At 33.0% G+C, this 23,077-nt stretch overlaps 1 long non-coding RNA gene across 2 annotated transcripts in view; it reads right to left on the bottom strand.

Moving 5' to 3' along the window:
- LOC134700526 (uncharacterized) overlaps positions 1-23,077 on the bottom strand; it is a 75,751-nt gene that overhangs the window by 4,400 nt on the left and 48,274 nt on the right. The window contains exons 1-3 of one of the 2 annotated variants that reach the window (XR_010103917.1): positions 19,431-19,509; positions 6,539-6,604; positions 765-1,032 (exon numbers count right to left, since the gene is read on the bottom strand). This is a non-coding gene — a long non-coding RNA (uncharacterized LOC134700526). Of the gene's footprint in view, positions 1-764; positions 1,033-6,538; positions 6,605-19,430; positions 19,510-23,077 lie in introns of those variants that run through there. The other variant, XR_010103916.1, reaches the window with a different exon arrangement.

The raw sequence follows: 23,077 nt of genomic DNA, 5'->3' as shown, positions 1-23,077 counted from the left end.
ATTTTGGATCCTGATTTGAACCAACTTGAAAACTGGCCCATAATCAAAAATCAAAGTACATGTTTAGATTCAGCATATCAAAAAAGCCCAAGAATTCAATTTTTGTTAAAATCAAACTTAGTTTAATTTTGGACCCTTTGGACTTTAATGTAGACCAATTTGAAAACGGGACCAAAAAATTAAGAATCTACATACACAGTTAGATTTGGCATATCAAAGAACCCCAATTATTCAATTTATGATAAATTCAAACAAAGTTTAATTTTGGACCCTGATTTGGACCAACTTGAAAACTGGTCCAATAATCAAAAATCTAAGTACATTTTTAGATTCAGCATATCAAAGAACCCCAAGGATTCATTTTTTGTGAAAATCAAACTAAGTTTAATTTTGGACCTTTTGGACCTTAATGTAGACCAATTTGAAAACTGGACCAAAAATTAAGAATCTACATACACAGTTAGATTCAGCATATCAAAGAACCCCAATTATTCAATTTTTGATGAAATCAAACAAAGTTAAATTTTGGACCCTTTGGGCCCCTAATTCCTAAACTGTTGGGACCAAAACTCCCAAAATCAAACCCAACCTTCCTTTTATGGTCATAAACCTTCATTAAAATAAAGACCTTGTCATATGAGGTTATTTTTGATTTGTTGACTATATATTGACCTGTATTCTTACTTTGTTGGGTTGCTGTCTCATTGACATATATCTCACTTAGTAATATGATCCTATATAGTTCACATATAATGTACACTTACCTATAATAACTTGACTGGACAAGGATCACATTGACTGGACAAGGATCTCATTGACTGGACAAGTATCACATTGACTGGACAAGGATCACATTGACTGCATGGACAAGGATCACATTGACTGCATGGACAAGGATCACATTGACTGGACAAGGATCACATTGACTGGACAAGGATCACATTGACTGGACAAGGATCACATTGACTGGACAAGGATCACATTGACTGGATCACATTGACTGGACAAGGATCACATTGACTGGACAAGGATCTACAAAATACAAATAATCGAAGTTCAAACTAAAGGTGTCACACCACCAATTACTCCCTCAAATTTAGAACGTATGTGAAAGTAGGCCTACTCGGACAAAAAATAGTGCATTTGATGTCATTGTTTACTTAAACTACCCAACAAATTTGCAGAAATGAAACTTTTGGTGAAAGAAAAATATATTAAGACCATTTTGAGCCCAAATTTACTTGTCTATGAGTTGACATTAAAAATTGAGGATTAATGCGCTCCATAGTATACTAATTTAAGATTTCAAGAAAACCAGGGGTTATTTTTAGTGGTACATCCATTCGGAAGGTCTCTTCTTTCTTATATGGCTTTAAAGGTATGCTGAAAATTGGCATGACGAAAGGTGATACCTGTACGATTCAGGACATACCTGGTTTGTAAGAGGTTAAACTTAAGATAAAAAATTTAGAAAGCTATGAAAATTGCAAAATTTGGTTGTACAGATAGGGACTTTTAATTGGTGGTCTGACACCTTTAAGCAAAATGCGGTGAAACATCAAAATCAGAAAACAATTGTTTTTTTTTTTGTCTTAACTGATCATTTGAGATAATAGTAGCCACATTTCAATCTTTTTGGTAGCAAAATGTCACATATTGCAAATTTTGAGTTTGTGCTATTTTTAGCTTTTCCCACCCTGACAATATGCTTTTATATAAAAAATGTCCTAAATAATGTTATAAATGCACAGAAAGTTATTCTGTGGTGTTAAACATTGAAACATAGGTTGTTTACTACCCCCAAACAAATTTTGTCATGCAGATTTAATGAAATTTTTTGATTTTTACCCCTTATATCATTGCGTCATAATATGTACTTGGCAGATAGCATAGCCTAATGTAAACACTGCAGAAACTCACAAAAGTACCATTTATTATTCCAAATGAAATTTTATATCTTAAATTTATTAACTGATGTAAATAAACACAGTTAAATGACCATGACTGCACTTTTGATCAATTTGTAGTACTTTACTGACACCAGATGAAAAAAAGGGGAGTCAATATTCCTCGACACTTCAATACCTTGGATTTTTTACTAAATTCATTGCAAAAATTGTGGAAAGTCTTGAAAGTAGTAAAACAAACAAGGAAAAAACAGCAAACACTGATCTTGATATTGAAAGTTTATGTTCCTGTAGCCCAAAATGAAATTTTCAAGTATTTTCTATCAAAGTCATACATTACAGTCAGTTTAAATTGAGCTGTGAAATTTTTAATATAAGTCGCATAATGCTCAGATAGGCTGTTTTTAACTACAAATTGACTAAGGATTAAGAATAAAGCAAAATAAAAGATTTCTAATCAACTTTTTTGTCTCTTTAGGTGTCACACCACCAATTATTCCCTCAAATTTAGAACGTATGTGAAAGTAGGCCTACTCGGACAAAAAATAGTGCATTTGATGTCATTGTTTACTTAAACTACCCAACAAATTTGCAGAAATGAAACTTTTGGTGAAAGAGAAATATATTAAGACCATTTTGAGCCCAAATTTACTTGTCTATGAGTTGACATTAAAAATTGAGGATTAATGCGCTCCATAGTATACTAATTTAAGATTTCAAGAAAACCAGGGGTTATCTTTAGTGGTACATCCATTCGGAAGGTCTCTTCTTTCTTATATGGCTTTAAAGGTATGCTGAAAATTGGCATGACGAAAGGTGATACCTGTACGATTCAGGACATACCTGGTTTGTAAGAGGTTAAACTTAAGATAAAAAATTTAGAAAGCTATGAAAATTGCAAAATTTGGTTGTACAGATAGGGACTTTTAATTGGTGGTCTGACACCTTTGACAAGGCTAAAAAGAAAACACCAACAAACAACAGTACACGAAACACAAAATAAACAAGCATTCTGACATTATTGCATGGCATACATAGTCCCCTAGGACCCCTACCAATTAAAAAATCATTGTACTGGAACAAAATGTTAACTTGATCTATAACTTGTCATGGTTTAAACTATATAACAAAGACAAGTCAATATCTTCAAGCATGCATGACGACTCAAAGTGTGGAAAACTGATTATTTAAGCAAATTTTCGAAGATCAAGGACCATAACTCTGCACAAAACCATCAGACTGGAACACAATTTGAGTTTGATCTGTAACTTGTCATGATAAAACTATAGACCAATTATCAAATCAATATCTTCAAGTATGACGAAACAAAGTGAGGAAAACTGATTATTTAAGTGAATTTTCAAAGTCCAAGGACCACAACTCTGTACAAAACCATCAGACCAGAACTTAATTCGAACTTGATCTGTAACATGTCATTATGAAGCAATAAACCAAATATTAAATCAATATCTTCAAGCACAAAGAAAACAAGCATGGCAATACATAGTCCCCTACCGGTTAAAAAAATCATTGTAATGGAACGAAATTCTAACTTGATCTATAACTTGTCATGGTGTAAACTACATAAAATAACAAACAAACCTACCACTTAATTCTTCAAACAATTTACTAAAGAGAAGGGAAAAAATCCAAAATGTCATTTATCTTAATACAATGTCTTTTAAACTAGAGGCTCTCAAGAGCCTGTGTCGCTCACCTGTTACTGTATTTACTGATGTCGATAATCTTGGTTAGTAGGTGGGGTCATTAGACACCTTTTTCAAATAGATACCATAGTAATGATTGTGGCCACATTTAGTTTAATATGGCCCATAGTTTTAGAAAAGAAGATTTCAAGTTACAAAAATGACAAAAAGTTGTTCAAAATTGACCATAAAGGACAATAACTCCTTAAGGGGTATTCTTACAATTTTTATCATGTTTGACTTATTTGTAGATCTTACTTTGCTGAACAAAATTGCTGTTTACAGTTTATCTCTATCTATAATAGTATTCAAGATAATAACCAAAAACTGAAAAATTTCCTTAAAATTACCAATTTTAGGGCAGCAACCCAACAACGAGTTGTCAGATTCATCTGAAAATTTGCGAGGGGTTTGATCTTATTCTGATTGACATTTAAATCTTGAAAGATTTGCCCTAAATGTCTTATTTTTAAAGATATAAATCAAAAACTGCATTTTACCACTATGTTCTAATTTTAGCCATGTCAGCCATTTTGTTTGGAAGGCGGTGTCATCGGACACATTTCTTAAACTATATACCACAATGATAATTATAGCCAAGTTCGGTTTAATTTGGCCATGTAGTTTCAGAGAAAAAGATTTTTGTACAAGTTACAAAAACTGACAAAAATTTGTTATAAAATTGACTATAAAGGGCAATAACTCCTTAAGGGGTTGACTGACAATTTTGGTTATGTTGACTTATTTGTAGGTTTTTTTTTTGCTGAACATTATTGCTGTTTACAGTTTATCTCTATCTATAATAGTATTCAAGATAATAACCAAAAACTGCAAAATTTCCTTAAAATAACCAATTCAGGGGCAGCAACCTAACAACGAGTAGTCAGATTCATCTGAAAATTTCAGGGCAGATAGATCTTGACCTGATAAACAATTCAACCCCATGTCAGATTTGCTCTAAATGCTTTGGTTTTTGAGTTATAAGCCAAAAACTGCATTTTACCCCTATGTTCTATTTTTAGCCATGGCAGCCATCTTAGTTGGTTGGCGGAGTCAACGGACACATTTTTTAAACTAGATACCCCAATGATGATTGTGGATAAGTTTGGTTAAATTTGGCCTAGTAGTTTCAGAGGAGAAGATTTTTGTAAAAGTTTACGGACGACGGACGACGGACGCAGGACGACGGACGCAGGACGACGGACGACGGACGCCAAGTGATGAGAAAAGCTCACTTGACCTTTCAGGTCAGGTGAGCTAAAAATGAGTTATTTCCCTTTGAACAAAAATCTAGTAATTAATAAGTATTTCATCAAAAATATAATTCTAGGGAAAGTTAATAAAAAATGAGTATGTATTTCCCTTTGAACAGAAATCTATTAATTAATAAGTATTTCATCAAAAATTTAATTCTAGGGAAAGGGCTTTAACTGAACAAGGAGAAAAGCTAAAATCAAACTTGACCTGTAACTTGTCATAATAAAACAATACACCAAATATCAAATCAATATCTTCAAGCATGAAGAAAAAAGTCTGGAAACTTATTTGCCGGACTGACAGACAGATGGACAGACAGACAGACGAACAGAGTGCAAACCTAAAGTCTCCTTCGACTTCGTCAGTAGGGTACTAATAAACAGCTGCGCCACGAGCGCATGATATGCCCGTCGTCTTGTGAAAAAAAACATTAAAAAATGTTTGGAATAACGCGAGGGTTGTTCAGGAAGTCATGCTAGGTATATCTTGACTCATTCCTTATTCCTGCTCAATAGGAAGTTTATATAAGAGACAGAAAAAAAATTGCTCACAACATGTTTTATATGTTTTTTACCAAAAAGCTCAATAAAAATTCAATTACTCAAAAATAAAATAAAGAATCATCACAAAAAAGTATACAGATCTTCAGATTAATATAACTAAGACATGTAAAAAGTGTGTAAAGATTTAAGCAATAATCATAAATCGTTTATGAGATACGGTACGACATGTGAAAAAAACACACCCCTGTTTTAGTTACAAAGTCCCGTAACTGAAAAAGTTTTAATCTTATTTTCGCCAAAAAGTATACAGATCGTTTGATCATCATAAGAAACAACTATGTTAATTTTAATGAAATTTGGATAAATTGTTCTCAAGAAATGGTGCGACATGGTCAGACGGACACCAGACATTAGTATACTATAATACGTCCCGTCAAAATTTTGACGAGCATATAAAACCTGGAAAACTGATTTGCTGGTCTGACAGACAGACAGACAGACAGACATAGACAGACAGACATAGACAGACAGACATAGACAGACAGACAGACTGACGGAGTGCAAACCTAAAGTCCCCTTCGACTTTGTCGGTAGAAAAATAAAAACCTTAAGACTGAGCAACACAAACCCCACCAAAAGTTTGTGGTGATCTCAGGTGCTCAGGAACGGTAAGCAGATCATTCTCCAAATGTGGCACTTGTGTTGCTCATGAATGTAAGTACAAACCCACTGATAGGTCTATAATTTAAAAATGCTTGTCAATGGTTGAATACAATTTTGACCTCTTTCATTGAATGGTTGCTGTCCCATTAACATAAATATCCCAAGTTCACTTCATAGTCGAAAACTCTTATTTTTTTAAGCAATTTACATTGTAATGATTGCAATGTTTTGTTAGACATGTTAGTTTGGTAATCATATAGTTGTGTCACATATTTTTTTGTTTTCCATATAAATACATGTATAACAAAAGTAGATGAGTGCAAAATGTTAATCCTGTTAGCTCTTTATTATCTCCCCTTTAAGCATTTTAACATTTTAATGAAACGTCTTGAAAAATTGGTTTATTTATACAATTATACATTTTAACATTGTTAATTGAATTTCATTTGATAAAATAAATAACATAACGATTCTATACAATTTGACTATAATATTCACTTACCTTTACTAAACGTGTATTAAAGCGACTGGACTTGAATCAAATAAAAACGAACAGTAGATCTTTAAACTGAAAATATAAAATAGCTCAATTACAGTTTCAGATGAACATGATGAATATCGGTTGAACCATTTCTGAATATATTATGTATATACTTTTTTAGCTTGTATCAAGTAACTTGTCATGAATGAAAGAGATATGACCTTCTGTATATAGTACCATACATAGCTCGGTGTAGGAGTTTTTAGGACAAATTCATAATAGCATGAAGGCCTGTTATTAGCAAGGCTGTCTAATGGGAGTTATTTTTGTGTCATGTCACTGTATTATTAGCCAGGCTGTCTAATGGGAGTTATTTTTGTGTCATGTCACTGCATTATTAGCCAGGCTGTCTAAATGTCTAATGGGAGTTATTTTTGTGTCACGTCACTGTATTGTAAGCCAGGCTGTCTAATGGGAGTTATGTTTGTGTCATGTCACTGTATTATTAGCCAGGCTATCCAATATGAGTTATTTATGTGTCATGTCACTGTATTATTAGCCAGGCTGTCTAATAGGAGTTATTTTTGTGTCATGTCACTGTATTATTAGCAAGGCTGTCTAATGGGAGTTATTTTTGTGTCATGTCACTGTATTATTAGCAAGGCTGTCTAATGGGAGTTATTTTTGTGTCATGTCACTGTATTATTAGCCAGGCTGTCTAACGGGAGTTATTTTTGTGTCATGTAACTGTATTATTAGCCAGGCTGTCTAATGGGAGTTATTTATGTGTTATGTCACTGTATTATTAGCCAGGCTGTCTAATGGGAGTTATTTTTGTGTCATGTCACTGTATTATTAGCAAGGCTGTCTAATGGGAGTTATTTTTGTGTCATGTCACTGTATTATTAGCAAGGCTGTCTAATGGGAGTTATTTTTGTGTCATGTCACTGTATTATTAGCCAGGCTGTCTAACGGGAGTTATTTTTGTGTCATGTAACTGTATTATTAGCCAGGCTGTCTAATGGGAGTTATTTATGTGTTATGTCACTGTATTATTAGCCAGGCTGTCTAATGGGAGTTATTTTTGTGTCATGTCACTGTATTATTAGCAAGGCTGTCTAATGGGAGTTATTTTTGTGTCATGTCACTGTATTATTAGCATGGCTATCTAATTGGAGTTATTTTTGTGTCATGTCACTGTATTTTTAGCAAGGCTGTCTAATGGGAGTTATTTTTGTGTCACTTCACTGTATTATTAGCCAGGCTGTCTAACGGGGGTTATTTTTGTGTCATGTAACTGTATTATTAGCCAGGCTGTCTAATGGGAGTTATTTATGTGTTATGTCACTGTATCATTAGCCAGGCTGTCTAATGGGAGTTATTTTTGTGTCATGTCACTGTATTATTAGCCAGGCTGTCTAACGGGAGTTATTTTTGTGTCATGTCACTGTATTATTAGCAAGGCTGTCTAATGGGAGTTATTTTTGTGTCACTTCACTGTATTATTAGCCAGGCTGTCTAACGGGGGTTATTTTTGTGTCATGTAACTGTATTATTAGCCAGGCTGTCTAATGGGAGTTATTTATGTGTTATGTCACTTTATTATTAGCCAGGCTGTCTAAATGTCTAATATGAGTTATTTATGTGTCATGTCACTGTATTATTAACAAGGCTGTCTAATGGGAGTTATTTTTGTGTCACGTCACTGTATTATTAACAAGGCTGTCTAATGGGAGTTATTTTTGTGTCACGTCACTGTACTATTAGCCAGGCTGTCTAATAGGAGTTATTTTTGTGTCACGTCACTGTATTATTAGCCAGGCTGTCTAATGGGAGTTATTTTTGTGTCACGTCACTGTATTATTAGCAAGGCTGTCTAATGGGAGTTATCTTTGTGTCACTTCACTGTATTATTAGCCAGGCTGTCTAATGGGAGTTATTTTTGTGTCATGTCACTGTATTATTAGCCAGGCTGTCTAATATGAGTTATTTATGTGTTATGTCACTGTATTATTAACAAGGCTGTCTAATTGGAGTTATTTCTGTGTCAAGTCACTGTATTATTAACAAGGCTGTCTAAATGTCTAATGGGAGTTATTTTTGTGTCATGTCACTGTATTATTAGCCAGGCTGTCTAAATGTCTAATTGGAGTAATTCTTGCGTCATGTCACTGTATTATTAACAAGGCTGTCTAATATGAGTTATTTATGTGTCATGTCACTGTATTATTAACAAGGCTGTCTAATGGGAGTTATTTTTGTGTCATGTCACGGTATTATTAGCAAGGCTGTCTAATGGGAGTTATTTTTGTGTCATGTCACTGCATTATTAGCCAGGCTGTCTAATGGGAGTTTTTTTTGTGTCATATCACTGTTTTATTAGCCAGGCTGTCTAATGGGAGTTATTTTTGTGTCATGTTACAGTATTATTAGCCAGGCTGTCTAATAGGAGTTATGTTTGTGTCATGTCACTGCATTATTAGCCAGGCTGTCTAATGGGAGTTATTTTTGTGTCATGTCACTGTATTATTAGCCAGGCTGTCTAATGGGAGTTTTTTTTTGTGTCATGTCACTGTATCATTAGCCAGGCTGTCTAATGGGAGTTATTTTTGTGTCGTGTCACTGTATTATGAGAAAGACTGTATAATGGGAGTTATGTTTGTGTCATGTCACTGTATTATGAGCCAGGCTGTCTAATGGGACTTATGTTTGTGGCATGTCACTGCATTATTAGCCAGGCTGTCTAATGGGAGTTATTTTTGTGTCATGTCACGGGATTATTAGCAAGGCTGTCTAATGGGAGTTTTTTTTGTGTCATGTCACTGTATTATTAGCCAGGCTCTCTAATGGGAGTTATTTTTGTGTCATGTCACGGTATTATTAGCAAGGCTGTCTAATGGGGTTTATTTTTGTGTCATGTCACTGCATTATTAGCCAGGCTGTCTAATGGGAGTTTTTTTTGTGTCATATCACTGTTTTATTAGCCAGGCTGTCTAATGGGAGTTATTTTTGTGTCATGTCACGGTATTATTAGCAAGGCTGTCTAATGGGAGTAATGTTTGTGTCATGTCACTGCATTATTAGCCAGGCTGTCTAATGGGAGTTATTTTTGTGTCATATCACTGTTTTATTAGCCAGGCTGTCTAATGGGAGTTATTTTTGTGTCATGTCACGGTATTATTAGCCAGGCTGTCTAATGGGAGTTATTTTTGTGTCATGTCACTGCATTATTAGCCAGGCTGTCTAATGGGAGTTATTTTTGTGTCATGTCACTGTATTATTAGCCAGGCTGTCTAATGGGAGTTATGTTTGTGTCATGTCACTGCATTATTAGCCAGGCTGTCTAATGGGAGTTACAATGTATTTTTGTGTCATGTCACTGTATCATTAGCCAGGCTGTCTAATGGGAGTTATGTTTGTGTCATGTCATTGAATTATTAGCAAGGCTGTCTAATGGGAGTTATTTTTGTGTCATGTCACTGAATTATTAGCCAGGCTGTCTTATTGGAGTTATGTTTGTGTCATGTCATTGCATTATTAGCAAGGCTGTCTAATGGGAGTTATTTTTGTGTCATGTCACTGTATAATAAGCAAGACTGTCTAATGGGAGTTATGTTTGTGTCATGTCATTGCATTATTAGCAAGGCTGTCTAATGGGAGTTATTTTTGTGTCATGTCACTGAATTATTAGCCAGGCTGTCTAATTGGAGTTATGTTTGTGTCATGTCATTGCATTATTAGCAAGGCTGTCTAATGGGAGTTATTTTTGTGTCATGTCACTGAATTATTAGCCAGGCTGTCTAATTGGAGTTATTTTTGTGTCATGTCACTGTATCATTAGCCAGGCTGTCTAATGGGAGTTATTTTTTGTGTCATATCACTGTTTTATTAGCCAGGCTGTCTAATGGGAGTTATTTTTGTGTCATGTCACGGTATTATTAGCCAGGCTGTCTAATGGGAGTTATTTTTGTGTCATGTCACTGCATTATTAGCCAGGCTGTCTAATGGGAGTTATTTTTGTGTCATGTCACTGTATTATTAGCCAGGCTGTCTAATGGGAGTTATGTTTGTGTCATGTCACTGCATTATTAGCCAGGCTGTCTAATGGGAGTTACAATGTATTTTTGTGTCATGTCACTGTATCATTAGCCAGGCTGTCTAATGGGAGTTATGTTTGTGTCATGTCATTGCCTTATTAGCAAGGCTGTCTAATGGGAGTTATTTTTGTGTCATGTCACTGTATTATGAGCAAGACTGTCTAATGGGAGTTATGTTTGTGTCATGTCACTGTATTATTAGCCAGGCTGTCTAATGGGAGTTATGTTTGTGTCATGTCATTGCATTATTAGCAAGGCTGTCTAATGGGAGTTATTTTTGTGTCATGTCACTGAATTATTAGCCAGGCTGTCTAATTGGAGTTATTTTTGTGTCATGTCACTGTATCATTAGCCAGGCTGTCTAATGGGAGTTATTTTTGTGTCATGTCACTGTATTATTAGCCAGGCTGTCTAATGGGAGTTATTTTTGTGTCATGTCACTGTATCATTAGCCAGGCTGTCTAATGGGAGTTATTTTTGTGTCATGTCACTTTGTTATTAGCCAGGCTATCTAATGGGAGTTATTTTTGTGCCATGTCACTGTATCTATAAATCAGGCTCATATAACCAGCTGATAATTCTTTTACACAAAAGTGATGATGTATCTGATGATGGGGTCCATCCATATGTTCTGATGGTTTGCACCCAAAACACATTCGCACCCCCACACGTTCGCCCCTTGGCTACGTTCGCACCCTTTTTTATTCAAATGCTGGTTGAATTAGATTTTTTTTAGATACATATATATCATGTATATCAAAATATTTATATATTTTAATGAATAAAAATTGTGAATTTTTTTAATGAAATATATTTTTTGACTGTGATTAGATGATTAATAGTCAGAGGTACTACTTATAAAGTAATTTTTATTTACTTGAGGAAGTTAAAATAAATATACGCATATACAATAATTTGTAGGATACTTGTACAAGTGAATTTTAGTTACTTGTACATGTATATGAATAGGTAAAAAAAATGGCTTAGTTATGTCCCTTAGACATTCAGAATTTTTTACTTGTTTACAAATACAAATAAATACAAATATTTTATTGGCACAAACACAATTACAGTGAATACAGCATTAGTAGTTCAATATGTTATAATTAAGAAGCTAAAATCTATTCACCAGACATTTATATATGGACCATAATTTGCTATTGGGCTCCGTTTCCTATAACTATAGAAAAGTGATAAAATGTGAATTACTGTAAGAAAAGTTGTAACTACATCTAAAGATGCCATTGTTTTTATCAACATACAAGTGTATGTTTCTCTTCCCTAGAAAAAAAATTGAAATATACGAATTTCAAAGATTCTACAACCGTATTTTTGTGTCGTTTCACGCGTTACTTTTTGCTTCCAAAGAGCATAACGCTGACTGATTTAAAGATAATCGTCACCGGCAAATTCGTAACTTTTGCTTTCAAATAACAAAGAACATCGACCAATAAGAATAGTGAGAAGAAAATGCAGAGAACTTATTTATGTATTTATGTAGCAGATGTAAGAACAGTGGCGTGACTTTTGTGTCCGATTTCGTAACGCAAATTTTAGATGATGTAATCAGCTTTGTTGTAATAGAATTCTTAAAAACAATATGCAAATATGAACTCTCGCGAGATGTTCAAACAGGTAAATCAGAAATGATTAAAATTCTTGTTTTGATCTTCGTAATAATTTTAAGTAAGAAAATGACGTTATCGTTATGCGTTACATTTCACACGAAACAGAAGTCCAGTTATTTATTAAAACTGTTTTTGTCCTTAAGTTCTAATCATTTCTGGTCATACGTGAAACATGTGACTAACATGTGATCACGCCATTACGGCCGGATGTACGAAATACTAGGTCTAAACATTGTTTTTGTTTCCAACGGGATGTTAGCAAACATAATCTGTAGACGTGTTTCGTCTTGTTAAAAAGAGGAAAATACAATTTTTAAAGAGATTGCGCCGGGGGTCTATTATTTTTCCTATGTGCATAATGTTACATACGATCTTGTGTGAAAATAAATGCCCAATGACTTGACAAAATCGATTTCAAATTTGACCGACGTTTAAACACACTACGTTTCCCAATAACAATGTAAAGGGTCCTTGGAAAATTCAATCAAAATTACGTCTCTTATCATGGTGCCGATGTTCGTTGGATTGATTTTGCTTCAGCAGTAAATATTACTGGATATTTTAGGTGAATAAAGATAATTAAATGAAAAATGCATGTTAATATACCGTTACACTTGGAATGTACAAAGTTGGTAACTTTGTCACAATTTATAATTATTTTTTTCTATTCATGTTCTGCAAACACTTTTCAGAAACGCAATAAACTTGTCAAAGGTAGTAAACTCTTACCAGGCATGACTTGAAAGGAAGTACTTTATTGATTTTAGCCCACTTAAGTAGGTTAAAATGTGGAAACCATGTAGATTGTGTACAGGTCACAAATATCACATGGTGCCTATTTTAAAGATTTAAATTCAAAGTTAAAAGTTTTTTTCTTTACTGGATTTAAAGAATTTTACATTGCCAATGATTTGGAATAAATTTTATATGTATAACTGGAATTTCAAAACCAAATATAAATATATTTTTTTGGCCAAAACATCAAGATACAACGATTATGGTATCTGTATCAATGAAGAAAATATGGAAAATTCTGAATAAATTGTACTAATTGTTTTCAAAACAAGCATATATTTAGGAGTTTTATAATACTGTTACATTTAAGATGGATTTTAAGAAAAAGTATACTGTTCAGATTATTTTAAGCAGATTTTGCAATAAAATAAAACTAAAACAAGAGGCTCTCAAGAGCCTGAATCGCTCACCTTAATTTTTTTGATTAAATCTCTCATCAATGATTATTTTGGCTTTTCAATTTATTTAAATGTTCTTTGAATCGTCCTATTTTCTTCAAAAGCAAAAAAAAAATCATTTTCTCCTATGTTCTATTTTAGCCATAGGAGCTATGTTTCTTGACATACAAGGAAATGAAATATAAAATTTATACTAGATACTCTGAAACTCATTTAGCCTAAGTTTGGCTGAAATTGATACAGCAGTTTCAAAGGAGAAGATTTTTTAAAGTAAGTCAACATGATGAACAAATTGTGAAAAAAGTCTTTAAAGGGCAATAACTCCTTAAGGGGTCAATTGACAATTTTGGTCAAATTGACTTATTTGTAGATCTTACACTCTTTGCTTAACATTTTTGCTATAAACAGTTTATCTGTATCTATAATAGTATTCAAGATAATAACCAAAAACTGCAAAATTTCTTTAAAATCATCAATTCAGGGGCATTATACCTGAAAAACCAGTTACCCAATTCGGCTGAAAAGTTCAGGACAGGTAGACCTTGACCTAATAAATACTTTAACATCTTGTCTTATTTGCTCTAAATGCTGGAGTTTTTGAGATATAAGCCAAAAACTGCATTTTACCCTGTGATCTATTTTTAGCCATGACGGCCATGCTTTTGACGAAATAAAAAATAAAGCACAAACTTTATTTTATACACCCTACTGATCATTCAGTTGAAGTTTTGTTGAATTTAGTTGAGTAGCTTTAGAGAAGATTTTTTAAAGTTAGCAAATATGAAGCACAATTAAAAATTGTCATTAAAGGACAATAACCCCTTAAGGGGTCAATTGACAATTTTGGTCATTTAACTTATTTGTAGATCTTACTTTGCTGATCATTTTTGCTGTTGACAGTTTATCTTTATCTAACATAATATTCAAGATAATGACCAAAAACTGCAAAATTTCCTAAAAAATTACCAATTAAGTGGCAGCAACCCAACAATTGGTTGTTTGATTCATCTGAAAATTTCAGGGCTGATAGATATTGACCTAATGAACATTTTTACTCCATGTCAGATTTGCTCTAAATGCTTTCGTTTTTGAGATATAAGCCAAAAACTGCATTTGACCCCTATGTTCTATTTTAAGTAACGGCGGCCATGTTTTTTGAAGGATCAAAAATCAAAGCACACACTTTGTGCAGGATAATCTAAGGAACAATCATGCTAAGTTTTAACCAAATCCATTCAGTAGTTTCAGAGGAGAAGATTTTTTAAAGTTAGCAAATATGATGAACAAATTGTGAAAAATTGTCATTAAAGGACAATAACCCCTTAAGGGGTCAATTGACAATTTTGGTCGTGTTAACTTATTTGTAGATCTTACTTTGTTGATCATTTTTGCTGTTTACAGTTTATCTTTATCTATAATAATATTCAAGATAATGACCAAAAACTGCAAAATTTCCTTAAAATTTCCAATTAAGTGGCAGCAACCCAACAATGGTTTGTTTGATTCATCTGAAAATTTCAGGGCTGATAGATCTTGACCTAATGAACATTTTTACCCGTGTCAGGTTTGCTCTAAATGCTTTCGTTTTTGAGATATAAGCCAAAAACTGCATTTGACCCCTATGTTCTATTTTAAGTAACGGCGGCCATGTTTTTTGACGGATCAAAAATCGAAGCACACATTTTGTGCAGGATATACTAAGGAACAATCATGTTAAGTTTCATTAAAATCCATTCAGTAGTTTCAGAGGAGAAGATGTTTGAAAAATTGTTAACGACGACAGACGACGACAACGGACGCCAAGTGATGAGAAAAGCTCACATGGCCTTTTAGGCCAGGTGAGCTAAAAATGCTTTCGGTTTCTTATGGTTTCCTGTCACTTTTAAAAAAAACTTTAATATAACATTGAAAATAGATTTTAAATATTAACATGAAGCAAGTAACACTAGTAATGGTGTTTATTTATGCCTTTTGAATTATATTGTGCAAAATAAAGAAAATAAAGATTGGTTTCCTGTTAGGTTTCCTGTCGTGAAACGGTGAATCAAAATGTATTAATTTTTTCTGGAAAAACTCAATTATTCCATTCATACTATTCTAACACCAACACAAACCACAAAATAAAAGTTAAAATTTTAGAACTTATAAAAAAGAATACAAAAAGAAACCAAAGGCGGAATACCAAATTATGGTCCATACAGACCTGCCAACTTTTGAAAATCTCCATGGGGGATTTAGTGCGCGACCAGATTGGCGTTTCTGTGTGCACTGTTTCTTACTCTTAAAATAGTCTCATGTCTCTTCTTATTTCTTTTGGTATACTGATGATGATCTTATAAGCCTTGATTTCTTTTATTTGCATGATTCTTGTACTTATTTTAAAATTGACAAAATAACTTAAGAATAGAGAAAAATGGCATTAAAAAATAAAGGATACTTAGTGAAAAACCCCTTTTCCCCCTCCAAAAACCTTCTTATCTTTGGGCCATGCCTCAAAAGACCTAAACCTATATGTCCTAAAGTTAGAAGGATGAAATTAATACAGATTTTGATTAAGTCTATCTGTTTTAATGAGAAAATGGATAAAAGTTGAGTTATCTTTTTTTGTGTTAGGAGGTGGTCTTACCAGCGGAGGTTTATTCACAGTAGAAGAATACAAAATGGCGTCGATTTTAAATCAACAGACACATGTCTGATTTCAAAAATTAAATGAATTTCAAGATAAATGATGTTTTTTTAAGAGTTCATTACAGTTCTCATCTTTAAGTTTATTACGATTTCGTTATGGAACTACGGTAAACGTTGCAAATTGTGCTCGTATGATAAATTGATTAAAAATGAAAGGCCAACTGACCGACTTTCTGTTTACAAGTAATAATATCAATTAATTTTGAGGATTGTAATTACCCATATCAGGTAATCCGATTACTTGCAACAACAAATTATGACACCTGTTGTGACTGTTGATTAGCGTAGTATTGTAAACTTGTCATAATATGTCCCCGGGTAAAATTATAGATTATCAGAAAAACTTCAAAATCGGTAACCAAATATTTTTTTCAGGTATATTTTGCCAAAAATCGGGATTTTGACTTGTTTTAGAATCCCGATATCGGGATTCGGGTTGAGGGATGAAAATCGGGATGATACCGCGAAAATCAGGATAGTTGGCAGGTCTGGTCCATATATAAGAACTAGTCACTTTCAGGACTTTTAAAGAATTACTATTAATACAACTATAGCTGATTTTCACTACAACACGTAGGAAGTATATTTAATATCTTATTTTTAAAGTTAATTCTATAGTTGGAAAAAGTTTCACATTTCAGTAAAAAGTGATTTTCATCTTCTACCTCACCTGATTTACATACATTACAAAGTCGTTCATCGGTGGGTAAACCTAAATATCGCCCCTTTTCAATAGCAAGATTGTGTGCACTCAATCTAATTTTACACAGAGATGACCTTTCTAATCTATTACTTAGAACATCAACATAAGAACTACGCTGCTTTGAATTATGAAATTGTTGGTAAAATTTTAGTTTTGATGAATCATGAATTTTTGATGATTGATCCTGTGTGCACTGATCAATCAATCGTTGTTTAAATTAATACTTGGTAGATATTGTTTGATAGAAAAGTTTCCCCCAGCTAGGTTGGAAAATCCTAGATTGTTAAAAATAGAATAAAGTTTCTTTGTCCAGGGGTTATTTTTTTCAGTTGCCAGAAAAACTTTGGATTTAAGTGTGTTTTCAGACCTTAAAATATGATCATAAAACTTAATACAAGAAAATGATATTTTTGAGCATAACGGTAGCCTGCAAAGTTCAGCTCTACCAGCAGCATTAATTGCTTTACAATGAACACCTAGAATTTCATATGATTTTTTTCCAAAATGGAATTGTCTCCCGAATTATCAAAAACTGTAAACACCCCAAATCTCGCTACAATACAGCAATATGGGGCTAACTAATGAATCAAATAATTTTTCTAAAAGATTACAAGGATTATCCAATCCAATTGTTTTCTTAATCTTAAAACATGCTTTCCTAGCTTTTTCCATTAGTAAGGATACAGCTAAGTTAAAAAAGTCATCCTATCTCCTTTCTTGAATTCTAAGAATTTCTTTACTCTAATAGAATTTTAAATTGTCTGCCCTTTGCAGATGTCTTTACTAATCATTAAGGTGTAATTTCATGGACAATGAAAATCCCATTTGTCTGTTATCTTCAGAACACTGCTCATTTACAAGTCCCCAAGGAGCAATTTTTGAAGGCCTTGAGCAAATACTTAACATCTTTGCGCAAACAGTTTCTTTGTTGAATCAATATGATGAAACATTGAACTCTAATAAAAAATTATGAGCTAACCTGGGAAAAATCATTAAAGCATGATTTTACATCGCAAAACTTAAGAATGTTTGTGGGATTGTAAGAAAAATTTACTTAATATACCAGTGAATTTTTCAGAAAATTAAGGGGAGATTATTTAAACATTATAATTAACTTAAATGTGTAAATTTGTTTTACTTCTTCAAGTAAATAAAAATGACTTTTACAAGTAGTACCCCTGACTGATATATTAATTATGATTTATTTAAGATTACTGTTCTAAATTGATATTAACAAAGATAATTTGGTATTATTGTTATGTGTCTGGTGTTAAGTTAAATACAAGAAGTTAGTTTGGTACTAGTAAAACAATGAAGACTTTTAATGAATAAAATGAAAGATAACTATTTTTACCGGTTTGTGACGAGTTTGATAGCCATTAGGATTTTTCTGCCCTACTTTAACAAGTCTAATAGACAAATGACTTAGTTTTTGACAGAGGCTGATTTATAAATTAAACTGAAACATTTTTTTTTGATTTAGAGGGTTTTACAGGGCTTTTTGTGGGGAAAATTTGGTTGATTATTTAGGGAATCACTGAAGCATGACTGGAGCTGGTCCCCTCTTGGTCAGTCAGTGCCCCTCCCCCCCCCCCCTTTATGAAATTTCTGGATCCGCCATTTTTTTTATCATGACAATATTTATTATCAATTCTGTCCAAATAATTCACAAAAGAAAACCTGTTTACGTTTTTAGAATGTCACTATTTTATTTTAAACTATAAAAAAACAAATTTTCTTTATTTAATAAAAAAACACTATCAAAAGGACGATTAAAATAAAGCTTTCCAACATATTCAGCACAAATCCTTTGATGCGAACGTGTGGGGTGTGAACGAGAATGGAGCGAACATGAATTTAGGTAGCAATACACAGTTAGGAGTTTAGTTTAGCATTATGGCCCCTGTGGATTTTTCAAATAGGAAAGTTATTGTGTAATAAAATTAATTTTTAGACAGATGAGTGCTAATATAGCCTTCAAAGATGGTTTATAAGAGCATCAAGATTATTTTTTACATGTTTTATGGGCCGTTTTCTGTTTTCATAGCTAGACCGGTCATCGGTCCAGAAATTAATGTACTGTTTACAAACACTCTTTTTCTACACGAAGTTTTTGACGCAATTTTACAAAAAAATGAGACGAAAGACATATATGATTTTCATTGGATTTGCTGAATGATATATATGTACACAGTTTCAGAAAAGGTATTACTTCAAGCGATTGAAATTCTACTTTTAGTCAAATTTTGGGGAAATATGTGACATCTTTCCCCCCCCCCCCCTTTTTGCAATATTTTATAACAAATAAATGCAGATTGTTGCCATGGATACACCAAAAAGAAATTATATTTTACCATTTTATATACTGGAAATAAAATCTATGGAAGATTCTGATTACATTCATATGCCCATATATGAAACAAACAGTAAGCTTCATATTGCAAGAAAGCAATGAAAAGGGGATGGTAAAATTCATAAGGGCAAATTTCAGTATTTTTTCCTAACTGTTTATTGCTACCTTAGGCTAACGGACCCGGATTGGAACCAAGACAACATGGACGTCCGTCTTATATCTTAATTGAATTATCTGTGTTCTCACAATACCTCTGTATATCTTTGAGTGGGTTTTACTAAAATCGTATGTTTTACCCTTTCTTTCACAGGAAACATATTTTTGTCAGGGGCGCGAAACGGGTGCGTATAATATACAACTCGTTTCAGGAGTTGTTTCTGGGTTACACTAATGACTGGACCGAATGACAGGACCGAATGACAGGACCAAATGAAAAATGCTAATAACTTTTTTATTATTCATTGGATTGATCTCAAATTTGAAATATAATAAGATGTCACCATTTGAAATTTAAAATTAAAAAAAAAATATAAAATTTTATCAGAAACTTGAAAAAACGTGACCTGACCATCGATGACAATGACAGGACCAAAATCGAAAATGACAGGACCAAAATCGAGAATGACAGGACCAAATAATAATGCTAATAACTTTTTCATTTCTCGAAGATTTTGTTTCAAATTTGAAATTTAATTAGATTTCAACATTTAATACATGAATTTTAAAAGAAAATAAATAGTTTTCTCCATAAGCTTGGGAAAACGTGACCTGACCTACACCGACAATGTCAGGACCAACATCGACAATGACAGGATCGAAAAAAATGCTGATAACTTTTTTATTTCAAAAATATTTTATTTCAAATTTGAAATATAATAAGACTTTAGCATGTTCTACATAAATATAATTAAACTAGAGGCTCTAAAGAGCCTGTGTCGCTCACCTTGGTCTATGTGCATATTAAACAAAGGACACAAATGGATTCATGACAAAATTGTATTTTGGTGATGGTGATGTGTTTGAAGTTCTTACTTTACTGAACGATTCTGCTTCTTACAATTATATTTATAATGAACTTTGCCCATTAGTAACAGAGAACTATATTTGGTAAAAATTTACATAAATTTACCAAATTAATGAAAATTGATAAAAAATTACTATAAAGGGCAACAACTCCTTTTAAAAGGGGTCAATTGACCATTTAGGTCATTTGACTTATTTGTAGATCTTACTTTGCTGAACATTTTTGCTCTTTACAGTTTATCGCTATCTATAATAGTATTCAAGATAAATAAAAACGACAAAATTTCTTTAAAAATTACCAATTGGAGGGCAGCAACCCAACAACCAGTTGTCCAATTCATCTGAAAAATTCAGGGCAGATAGATATTGACTTGATTAACAATTTAACTTCTTGTCAGATTTGCTCTAAATGCTTTGGTTTCATAGTTATAAGCCAAAAACTGCATTTTACCCCTATGTTCTATTTTTAGCCGTGGCGGCCATCTTGGTTAAATGGCCAGGTCATCAGACACATTTTTCAAACTAGATACCCCAAAGATGATTGTGGCCTAGTAGTTTCAGTGGAGATTTTGTAAAAGATTACTTAGATTTATGAAAAAATGGTTAAAAATTGACTATAAAGGGGAATAACTCCTAAAGGGGTCAACTGACCATTTCGGTCATGTTGACTTATTTGTAAATCTAACTTTGCTGAACATTATTGATGTTTACAGTTTATCTCTATCTATAATAATATTCAAGATAATAACCAAAAACAGCAAAATTTCCTCAAAATAACCAATTCAGGGGCAGCAACCAAACAACAGGTTGACTGATTCATCTGAAAATTTCAGAGCAGATAGATCTTGACCTGATAAACATTTTTATCCCATGTCAGATTTCCTCAAAATGCTTTGGTTTTTGAGTTATAAGCCAAAAACAGCATTTTACCCCTATGTTCTATTTTTAGCCATGGCAGCCATCTTGGTTGGTTGACCAGGTCACGCCACACATTTTTTAAACAAGATACCCCAAAGATGATTGTGGCCAAGTTTGGTTTAATTTGGCCCAGTAGTTTCAGAGGAGAAGATTTTTGTAAAAGAAAACTTTAATTTACTAAAAATGGTTAAAAATTGACTATAAAGGGCAATAACTCCTAAACGGGTCAACTGACCATTTCGGTCATGTTGACTTATTTGTAGATCTTACTTTGCTGAACATTATTGCTGTTTCCAGTTTATCTCTATCTATAATAATATTCAAGATAATAACCAAAAACAGCCAAATTTCCTCAAAATTACCAATTCAGGGGCAGCAACCCAACAACCGATTGACCGATTCATCTGAAAATTTCAGGGCAGATAGATCTTGACCTGATAAACATTTTTATCCCATGTCAGATTTGCTCTAAATGCTTTGGTTTTTGAGTTATAAGCCAAAAACTGCATTTTACCCCTATGTTCTATTTTTAGCCATGGTGGCCATCTTGTTTTGTTTGGCGGGTCACGCCACACATTTTTTAAACTAGATACCCCAATGATGATTGTGGCCAAGTTTGGTTTCATTTGGCCCAGTAGTTTCAGAGGAGAAGATTTTTGTAAAAGTTAACGACGACGGACGACGACGGACGACGACGGACGACGGACGACGGACGCCGGACGCCAAGTGATGGGAAAAGCTCATTTGGCCCTTCGGGCCAGGTGAGCTAAAATTAAGAGAAAAAAAATTTATAGCTTGCGAAAATGTGACCTGACCATGTTGACAATGACCTGACAAACCTCGGCAATGACTGGACCTAATGAAAATGCTAGATTTTTATATATAAATATCATATAATATTTTTTTTTTATTTCTCAAATGATTTATCTCAAATTAAAGATAGAATATAAATATACAAGAATAATAAAATAATTTTTGATAACCAAAAATTTATATAACCAACGTTGACTACCAACGGTGTCCTGATCGTTGTACATAAAAACAAGTTGCTTTCTTTAAAAAAAAAAAAAAGAAAAGCAATACATGAACCTAAGACCGCTGACTACCGTGTCACCAAAAGATCGTTGCTGAATTTGTGTTTGCTTTTGTATTGAAATAAATGACTGTAAACAGAAGATGCTAGCTGAAAGTATATGTTTACAGCGGTCTCACTAATTAGCGACAACAAGAATTTTAGCGACAACAAGCGTCAACAAGCGACAAGAAGCGACAACAAAAATTATTTTAGCGACAACAAGCGACAAGAAACTATTTAGCGACAAGAAAACATATTTTTTTTAATTAAAATTAATTATTGCAATAAATATTAAAAGAATTTGCAAAAGAAAATAATTTTAGCGACAAGAAAGTTAAAATTGATAGAAAAAAATGAAACATTATTTACATATTTATTTTATCATCTATAATGTATAACAGCCAGTATAACGTTTAATTATTGTATTATGATATTACTTTTCCTTGTGTTTTAGAACATATTATTTATCTTATAATTTGGGATTTACTGTATTTAAATTCGGAATTTCGGGATTTCGTGTTTAAGCCCGGGATTTCGGGATCAGGACCCCTCCTATCCCCCCTTATCTCTTTCTTCTTCACAAATGTTAATTTTTTCATCTACCAATATACTAATATAAACTTCACAATCTCTTTCTTCCTGACCTCACAAATGTTTCATTTCTTCGTCTATCTATATAATAAAACATTTTAATAAGACATATCTGCTCGTAAATTTAAAAAAAACCACATTACATTCAAATTTCTTTATATCTTATAAAAAAAATGTTTTCTTGTCGCTAAATAGTCTTCTTGTCGCTTGTTGTCGCTAAAATAATTCTTGTTGTCGCTTCTTGTCGCTTGTTGACGCTTGTTGTCGCTTCTTGACGCTTGTTGTCGCTAA

Source organism: Mytilus trossulus, unplaced genomic scaffold (genome assembly GCF_036588685.1).
Source record: "Mytilus trossulus isolate FHL-02 unplaced genomic scaffold, PNRI_Mtr1.1.1.hap1 h1tg000158l__unscaffolded, whole genome shotgun sequence".
Taxonomy (NCBI): domain Eukaryota; kingdom Metazoa; phylum Mollusca; class Bivalvia; order Mytilida; family Mytilidae; genus Mytilus; species Mytilus trossulus.
The sequence above is the reverse complement of the archived record's forward strand: the minus strand, read 5'-3'. Positions and strand labels throughout refer to the sequence as shown.